At 37.7% G+C, this 10,146-nt stretch overlaps 1 non-coding gene across 1 annotated transcript; it reads left to right on the forward strand.

Moving 5' to 3' along the window:
* The first annotated feature begins 2,316 nt into the window (after positions 1–2,316).
* On the forward strand, positions 2,317–2,423 carry LOC130042628 (U6 spliceosomal RNA). Its single transcript, XR_008795281.1, has one exon. It is a non-coding gene; the product is annotated as a U6 spliceosomal RNA (small nuclear RNA).
* The last annotated feature ends 7,723 nt before the right edge of the window (positions 2,424–10,146 follow it).

Genomic DNA, 10,146 nt, shown 5'->3' on the forward strand with positions numbered 1-10,146 from the left:
CTCCCAGAGAAGAATAGAAAGAGCTATGCTTGGAATATCACGTTTCACTCAAATGAGAGAACGAATCCGGAGTTCTGACATCTGTCGACGATCAAGGATCAGAGACGCTGTCTCATTTGCCAAGGTGTCAAAAATCAGATGGGCTGGTCACGTAATGAGATTTAAAGATGACCGTTGGACTAGAGCTGTTACTGATTGGATTCCACGGGATGTCAAGAGACCGCGTGGCCGCCCACCTACCAGATGGTCAGACTTCTTTGTCAAGATCATGAACGATCGGTTTGAGGCCCTCCATGTTCCCGGAGCGAAGAGATGCCATTGGGCTACACTAGCACGTGACAGGGACAAATGGAGACGTTACTCGCGCCCGCTCGAGCAAATCGACGACTAACGGGAAGTTAAGTGATAAGTGATTTTCTTTTAAAACAGAAAAGAGATTGGTCTACTGCACTGCTACTTGTGTTTCACTAAGGGTATTGCAAAGGATCTGGATTAAATTGGCACTAATCCAATTTTTCTATTGAAGGTACTTTGCATTCTATAAAATAAAGTTCACACCCCAGGAGAAATTTAGTTTAACCTCTCATCTGTTGGTTCATGATATTTGATTCACTGAGATTACTCCCACTTATACTGTTTTGGAAAAAGAAAATTGTTTGCCAAGTCCTTGGTTAAATATTTACTTTCTATTTCATAGTTTGTCGTTTATCTTCTAACTAATCAGATTTCCTTCTGCCATGTAGAATTATTTAATTTCTATTAAGTTATACCCACTCTCCTTTCAATTATCACATATCAATTTGAAGTCCTGCTTTGGGAAAGATTTCTTTATACCAAAAATATAATTCCTTATGTTATTTTACATTTTTTTCTAGGTAATTTTTATTACAATAGAATATTATCATATCATATATATATATGGAAAAGTTTTCAGGTCACAGATTGCCAGGTTAGTAGGATTAGGACATCAAAATCCGTGGTCATTCAGGTCTCTCCTTTCAAAGACAATAGGTGTTTGGTCACCGTTATTTTATGCCTAATATCCTTCTCGGGTCTTTTGGTCACTTAGTAAATATTCATATTATATTTCATTGAAATATATGTTTAAAGAGTTAAACAGAAGAAGCAAAACAAATCAGCAGCAAATAAGCCAAAAGTTCTTATAGCAGAGGCAAAACTCTAATAAACTTTAAATGGAGTTTCAGAAAAAAAATCAATGGCCATCATAATGTTAAACCTACAGACTGAAGAAACAAAATGTGCAACCAAAGACATAGTAAAGATAATATAAATATAACGAAGTAAATGTGACATTGACCAAGAAAATCTTCATATTAAAGGGAGTCTCCATGGTCTTCATGGAACTAAATGCAAAACAAATAAAACTCCTGGAGATTGGTACAAAATTGAAATGAAGTGAGACATTTTCCCAAGACATAGAAGTGATTACTTAGCTATATATTTTTTTTGTTTTTTGCTTTTTGGGTCACACCTGGTGATGCACAGGGGTTACACCTGTATCTGCACTCAGGAGTTACCCCTGGCAGTGCTGGAGACCATATGGGATGCTGGGAATTGAACCCAGGTCGACCGTATGCAAAGCAAACACCCTACCCACTGTGCTATTGCTCCAGCCCCAGCTATAATTCTTATACCAGATATCTTCCCCCTTTATCTACTCTTCTTTTAAAACTTTATGATGTAAATATTTCTTTTGGTACTTTCCCATATATGTCAAATATTTTCTTTTTTTAGTATTTTTCCTCTTCTTTATTGATGTTATTCTCTACATTGTCATGAAGATCACTTATTTGAGTACCAGCTTCTACTATCTTTTAAACCCCACTAATGTGCAGGGAAGGCAAATTATTTCAAAAACTGGGAAACAACCTTAGAATGGATTCTATCATTCAAAGCCAAGAGCAGAAGTAGATTAGGTGATATATACCTTCAGCAGATCATACAAACTAGCCCTCCTAAGCCATAAGTGACTGACTGCAGGTTCTGCTGGGAACTCCTAAACTTAAGTCCCGAGTTGATTCCCAGTGTTGAAGGTTGTTAACACCATAAAACTGCCAGGGAACAGTCACTTTATACTCTGTAATGTAGCACCGGTCTGGCTACTCTTAGGGACACAGCTATCATAGAAGTTGGTGACTGCCGGCTCCCAGCTCCCACTGCTATAGGGCTCATGTGCCATCACATAGTATGGAAGAAGCATAAGGAAGAAACGGATGGTAGACACATTGAAAGATGGAGACAAAAATCTAAGAAGATGGACTGTAGAGATGGTATAGGGTTTAAAAGTGCTTTCCTGAGCTCGCTTTGGCAGCACATGTACTATAATTGGAACTACACCGAGAAGATTAGTATGGCCACTGCTCAAGAATGACCTACAAATTCATGAAGTATTTCATATGTTTTTAAGAAAATCACATATGAAGGAGAAGGAGCATCCCTTAGATTTACAGGAGACTTATCAGATAAAGCCATCCAAGTCTGAAGACAGTGGTGGAATATAGTGAAAAAATTCAATGAAATGAACACCTCATCAAGAATACTTTATTTAGCTAGACTCTCATTCAGACTCAAAGGAAAAATATACTACTTCATGGATAAACAACAGCTCAGGAAATTCATAGACTCAAAACCAACCTTAAAAGAAGGGCAGAAGGGGCTACTATAAGACAAGACAAATCCCAGAAACACAAAAAAAATTATACAGAAAAATGGCTAAAAATTCTATGACAATAACTTCAGTGTCAATGGACTAAATGCACCATATAAGAGACACAGAGTGGCAAAATGAATTTAAAAAACTGAATGCAACATTCTGTTGACTACAAGAAACATATCTGATCAATGAGAGCAAACATAGACTCAAAGTTAAAGGATGTACAACAATCCTTCAAGCAAACAAATCCCTCAAAAAAGCCAGGGTGGCCATACTAGTATCCTATAAGATAAATTTCAGGCTGAAAAAGATTTGAAGGGACAGCAAAGGCCATTTTTTAATAATCAAGAGATATGTATCTCAGGAAGAAATTACCCTCCTAAACATACATGCACCCAATGAGGGGCCAGAAAAATACTTAAAATAACTGCTAAGGCACTTCAAGGAGGGCATTGGTAGCAGCAAAATAGTAGTGTGAGATTTTAACATACCCTTATCACATCTTGATAGACCAAAAGGATTAAAACTCAGAAAGAAAGTACTGAATCTAAAGGGAGAAATGGAAGAGAGAGGACTAATAGTTATATAGAGGGCATTCCATCCACCCAAAGCTGAATACACATTCTTTTTCATTACACAAGGGCCATTTTTCAAGATAGAACACATGCTGGGACACAAAATATACCTCAAGAGAATCAGGAAGATAGTAACTGTATCAACTATCTTTTCAGGCCACGATGCACTGAAGATAGAAGTTAATCTCTCTCTCTCTCTCTCTCTCTCACACACACACACACACACACACACAAAATGGAGAATCAAATCAAACACCTGTAAGTTAAACAGCTCAATATTGAACAACCAGTGGATTAGAAAGGATATCAAGGAAGAACTTACAAGATTCCTGGAAACAAACAAGAATGAAGACACAAGCAACCAGAACTTGTGGGACACAGGTAAAGCCGTGTTAGGAGAAAAATTATAGCTCTGCTAGCGCTTGTCTGAAGAAAGGGTCCTCATTAAAAAGAAATTGACTTCACGGCTTAAGATCTTAGAGATAAATCAACAGAAGGAGCCTAAGCTGGGCAGGAGGAAAGTAATAATAAAACTTAGAGCACAAATCAATGAGTTGGAAGCCCAAAAAATAATACAAAAGATCAATGAAACCAAGAGCAGGGTCTTTGAAAAAATAAAAAAGATTAATAAACCAATAGCAAGATTCACAAAGAAAGAGAGTGAGAGAGACATAATAAGCCGAATCAGAAATGAAAAGGGGAACATCACAACAGAAACCACAGACATTCAAACGATTATCAGAGATTACTTTGAATGTCTGTATGTCATGAAACAAGAGAACCTAGAAGAAACGGATGAATTCCTGGATTCCTATAACCTCCCAAGGCTGAATAAAAAAAAAACTTGGAATACCTGAATAGACCTATCACTATCAGGGAAATTGAAACAGCAATCAAAAGTCTTTCCAAAAACAAAAGCCCAGGTTCAGATGTATGCACTACTGAATTTTTTCAAACATTTAAAGAGGACGAATTGCCAGTTCCTTTCAAGCTTTTACAAGAAAATTAAGAAACAGAAACTCTCCCAAACAGTTTCTATGAGGCACATATCACTCTGATACCAAAAACAGACAGAGACATCACAAAAACGGACAATTACTGGCTGATATCCCTGATGAATACCGAGGGCAAAGCACTGTAGCACTGTCCTCCCATTGTTCATCGATTTACTCGAGCAGACCCAGTAATGTCTTCATTGTGAGACCTGCTGTTACTGTGTTTGGCATATTGAATACATTACGGGTAGCTTGCCTGGCTCTGCCGTGCGAGTGAGATACTCTCAGTAACTCGCTGGGCTGTCCAAGAGGGATGGAAGAATCGAACCCGACTCTGCCAGGCTGGACTTGTGCAAGGCAAATGCCCTACCACTTTGCTATTACACCTCAATAAAATATTACAAATAGAATCCAATGACTTATCAAAAAGATCATACACATGACCAAGTAGGATTCATCCTGGGGATGCAATGATGGTTTAACAATTGCAAATCAATAAACATAATTCATGTCAATAAAAGACAAGATAAAATCCATATGATCATATTAATAGATGCAAAGAAATTATTTGACAAGATCCAGCACCAATTTATGATGATAACTCTCAGAAAAATGGAAGTTGAAGGAACCTTCCTCAATATAGTCAAAGCCATCTAACACATACCTAGGACAAGCATTATTTTCAATGGGGAAAAAAACTAAAAGCCTTTCCTCCAAGATCAGGAACAAGACAAGAATGCCAACACTCACCACATCTATTCAGTATAATACAGGAAGAACTTGCCATAGCATTTAGGGAGGAAAAAGATATTAATGGCATTCAGATAGGAAAGGAAGAAATCAAGTTCTTACGATTTGCAGATGATATGATACTATACTTAGAGAACCCCAAAGTCTCCAAAAAGAAGCTTCTAGAAACAATACATTTGCACTGAAAAGTGACAGGTTAACAAAATCAATACCTCAAAGTCCATGCTTTCCTATTTGCAAATAATAAAAGAGAAGAAAGTGATAAGAAAAAAATACCTTTCACAAGCATGTCTCAAAAAATCATGTCTCTCAGAATCAGCTTAACTAAGGAGGTAAAGGACCTGTAAAAAGAAAACTACAAAATGATACTTTAAGAAATAAATAGAGAGGGCTGGAGATATAGTAGAGCGGGTAGGGTATCTGCCTTGCATGCTATTGACCCAGGTTTGATTCCCATCATCCCATATAGTCCCCTGAGCATCACTGGGAGTAATTCCTGAGTGCAGGGCCAGGAGTAAAACCTGTGCATCGCCAGGTTGACTGAAAAAGAAAGAAAAAGAAAAAGAAATAGAGACACATCCTCTCTCATGGATTGGGAGAAATAATATTCTCAAAATTGCAATACTCCTCAAAGAATTATTTGTATTCAATGTGATCCCTATAAAGAATAGCCATGACATTTCTCATAGAAGTTGATCAAAAACTCCTGAAGTTAGTATGGAAAAATAAACCCCCATGAATAGTTAAAGCAATTCTTGGGGGAAAAAAACGTATGGGAGGCATCATCTTTGCCAACTTTTAACTGTACTACAAAGAGGTAATAATTAAAACAGCATGGTATTGGAATAAAGACAAACCTGCAAACCAATTAAATAGGCTTGAATATCCTGACACTCACTCTCAAATACATGACCATTTAATCTTGATAAGGCAGCAAGAAATACGAAGAGTAGCAAGGATAGTCTTTTTAACAAATGTTGCTGAAAAAACTGAACCTCTATGAACAAAAATAACAGACTCAGACCTCTACCTAACACCATGCGCAAAAGTCAGATCAAAATGGATAAAAGACCTCAACATCAGACCAGAATCTATAAGGTACAGAGAGGAAAACGTAGGCAGAATCTTCCATGACATTGAAAACAAAGTTATCTTCAAAGATGAAATGCCACTGACCAAGCAAGTGGATGCAAAGATAAACAAATGGGACTACCTTAAACTAAGGAGCTTCTGCACCTCAAAAGAAACAGTGACCAAGAAACAAAGACAGTCTACAGAATGGGAAAGCATATTCACTCAATGCATTTCTGGTAAGGGTTAATGTCAGTGATATACAAGATACTGGTTTAACTGTACAAGAAAAATCATCCAACCCTGTCAGAAAATGGGGCAATGAAATGAACAGAAGCTTTCTCAAGGAAGACACTCAAATGGCCAAAAAGCAAATGAAAAATCCTCTTCATCACTAATCATTAGGAAGATGCAGATCAAAACAACAGTGAGATATCATCTTACACCACAGAGACAGGCACACATCCAAAAGAACAAGAACAACCAGTGCTGGCGTGCATATGGAGAGAATAGGACGCTCCTTCATTGTTGGTAAGAATGTCGACTGAACCAGACATTTTGGAAAACAATATGGACGTTTCTCACAAGAGAAGAAATTGAGCTCCCATTTGACCCAGCAATACCACTTCTGGGAGTATATCCAGAAGGCCCAAAAAAACACAGCAGAAACATCATCTGCGCTCCTATATTCATTGCAACACTATTCACATCCAAAATCTGGAAACAACCTGAGTGTCAGATAATAGACGGATGGATAAAGAAACTAATGGGTTTGTAGAAACTACAAACTATGAACTACAATGAATAAAGCACATCTATAAAATGGAATACTTTTCAGCTTTTGGGAAAAATGAAGTCGTGAAATTTGCCTATAAACAGATGGACATTGAGAGTATTGTGCTAAGTGAAATGAGTCAGAAGGAGAGGGACAGGTATAGAATAACTGTATTCATTTTGTGATATATATATATATATATATATATGAAGACTAATATCCATGTCCAGGAAAAATAGGGGCTAAGAGAACTGGTCAATGGTTGTAATCAACCACAATTTGTGTGGGGTGGAAGTTAGGTAAGATAAAGAAGAGATCAGTGTGATAATTATAACTGGAAATGATCTCAATGGACAAGATCTGAGTGTTAAAAGTAGGTAAAGGAATACTCTTGATAACTTCTCAATGTCAATATTGCAACCACAATACCAAAAGGAGAGAGAGAGAGAGAGAGAGGCAGAGAGAGAAAGAAAACTACTACCATAGAGGCAAGTTGGGATATGATGGGGGTGGAGATGATAGAAGGAATTTTGAGGACACTGGTGCCGGGGTGGGTGTTGGAATATTGTGTGGTTGAAATCTGATCATAAACAACTTTGCAAGGGCCTATCTCACAGTACTTAAATAAAAAAATCACTGCATCACTGTATCACTGTCATACCTTTGTACATCAATGTGCTCGACTGGGCGCCAGTAACATCTCCATTTGTGCCAGCCTTGAGATTTTAGCAGCCTCTCCTTACTGTCTTTCCCAACTCCAAGCTGCCGTATTGGAGGCTCTTTCAGGGTCAGGGGAATGAGACCCGTTATTGTTACTGATTTTGACATATTGAATATACCACAGAGAGCTAGCCAGGCTCTGCCGTATGGGTGAGAGACTCTTGGTGGCTTGCCGGGCTCTCCAAGAGGGACGAAGAATGTAATTAATAGAATACAAGCAAGTATGTTAAAACCAAACACATATGTGTTGCTTTAGGTACACCAGTGGGCTAGACTATAAATATTATTTCTCTGTCACTGTCCTCCTGTTCACCGATTTGCTCGAGCAGGCCCAGTAATGTCTCCATTGTGACACTTGTTACTGTATTTGGCATATCGAATATGTAACGGGTAGCTTGCTAGGCTTTGACATGCAGGCGAGGTACTTTCGGTAGCTTGCTGGGCTCTCTGAGAGGGGTGAAGGAATCGAACCTGGGTAGGCCAGGTCAGCTGCATACAAGGCAAACGCCCTACCCACTTTACTATCTCTCTGAGCAATAGCACAGTGGGTAGGGCATCTGTCTTGCATATGGATGACCCAGGTTCGATTCCTCCACCCCTCTCGAAGAACCCGGCAAGCTACCGAGAGTATCTCACCCACATGTCAAAGCCTGGCAAGCTACCCGTGGCATATTTGATAGGCCAAAAACAGTAGCAACAAGTCTCAAAATTTGTTGTGAGGAATTACTGGTGCCCGCTAGAGCAAATCGATGAACAATGGAAGGACAGTGCTACAAATATTATTTGTTATAAATAAAAAATAAATAAAAAAATGCTTTCCTTCCTCTCAGTTGATCTGGGTTTAATCCCTGGCTCTACATCTTGTCCCCAGAGCACCAAGTGATCACTGAGCACAAAATTGGAAGTAATCCTTAAGCAAAGTAAGATGTGACCCCAAATCCTTTCACACCCCCCCAAATTAGATCCTTGGACAGCCTTCAAATATACCTCTACTGTCTTTAAATACAAAGAAATAGAAAGTTTAAGTTCCACCAGAAAGAATTCCAAGCAGTAATCTTATCACTGTTCAATGAAAAGATCAGCAAAAGAGGCCAGAGAAAGACTGAACAAAGTAACATACTCAAATGCTACTCCTGACTTAGTGCTCTGGGTCCATTAGAACAGTGTTCAAAGAACTAATGTTGCATATTGTAAGAATCAAGGTTTGGTTTTATTAGTAAGTTTTACAGTTTTTCTCTATTTTGACCTGTCTTCTTCATTCTCTGTCTTTACTCATCTAGATTTAGTTTTTATTTTTTATGCCCACTGTTCAGTTTTTTGAGTAACTTTCAGCAAATGAACAAAGGAGCAAAGTCCAACATCAAAAAAGTGCACCTACCCTATAAAAATGGAGAAAAGTGGACAAACTATTCCATCAAGTAAGATATGTGTATGATTATTAAGTATATAAAATTTGATCGTCACTGATTATGAAAATTAAAATCAAACAAGGAGATTTCACCTCACACCAAGAATGAAAAATTTCACAAAGAGTGGCTATAAGAAATCATATCAGAAGCCAATACAGGCAAGATGTGATAAAATAATAATTCTTATTCATTATTGGTTCATATATTGTCTGCTTCATTCTCTATGGAAGGGAGTATAGAGACATCTCAATAAAGTGAGAATAGAGCTTACACATGACCCAGTGATAACACATCTTGAGTCTATCAGAACACACGGAAACAGTCATTCAAAAAAAAGTATGCATTGTTACATTCATATTTAAATGTTATATGAATACTTACGTTATATTCATACTTATGTGATATTAATTCATTGCATCTCTTAGTTCAATAGCTGGAATATGGAAACAATGAAAATATCTGAGAAGGTGGCTGGATAAAGAAAAGGGAACACATGGGAATACTATGTAACTGTGAAAAAGCAAGAAAGCCTGTAGTTCAGTGCAACATGGTTGGAAGTGGAGGGTATCATCTTTAGTGAAATAAGCAAGATGGGAAAAAAACACAGTGTGATATCTCCTATCAATGTAAAACAGTGAAACAAAACAAGCTAAAAGACAGTATCAAATAATGGCAAGCCCTTGGCCTTGGTAACAACACATAAATAGTGGTGGAGAGATGGTGTTGGGGTATAGAAAATCATACTGAAGGTGACATAAGGACACTGGTTGAGGGTCATAGGCACATTTTTGGCAGTGGGTAAGAGTAAATTTGTATATCAATATCATCAACTTTGATACTATTGTTAGTAACCTAAAAATATGATGGTAATAATAAGGATGCTTGAAAACATTCTCATCTCATAAATTGATTTATTTTGTTTTTGAAGTTGTTAAAAAAAAGGACTTAGACCGTCTTTTCTCCTAAATTAACACTTTGAGGAAAAATTTCAGAATATCTTCATATGTCTTATAAAATTTGGGGCCAGAGCATATGGGCCACACCTTCTTTGGATCCCTGACACCCCATAGTCTCCCAGGCCCACCAAGGGAGCATAGAGCACAGAGCCAGGAGTAGGTCCTGAGCACTAATGGGACTAACAAAAAGAAAAAAAGGAAAAAATATTAACTTGTCAACC

Source organism: Sorex fumeus, unplaced genomic scaffold (assembly GCF_029834395.1).
Source record: "Sorex fumeus unplaced genomic scaffold, SorFum_2.1 ptg000106l, whole genome shotgun sequence".
NCBI classification, from domain to species: domain Eukaryota; kingdom Metazoa; phylum Chordata; class Mammalia; order Eulipotyphla; family Soricidae; genus Sorex; species Sorex fumeus.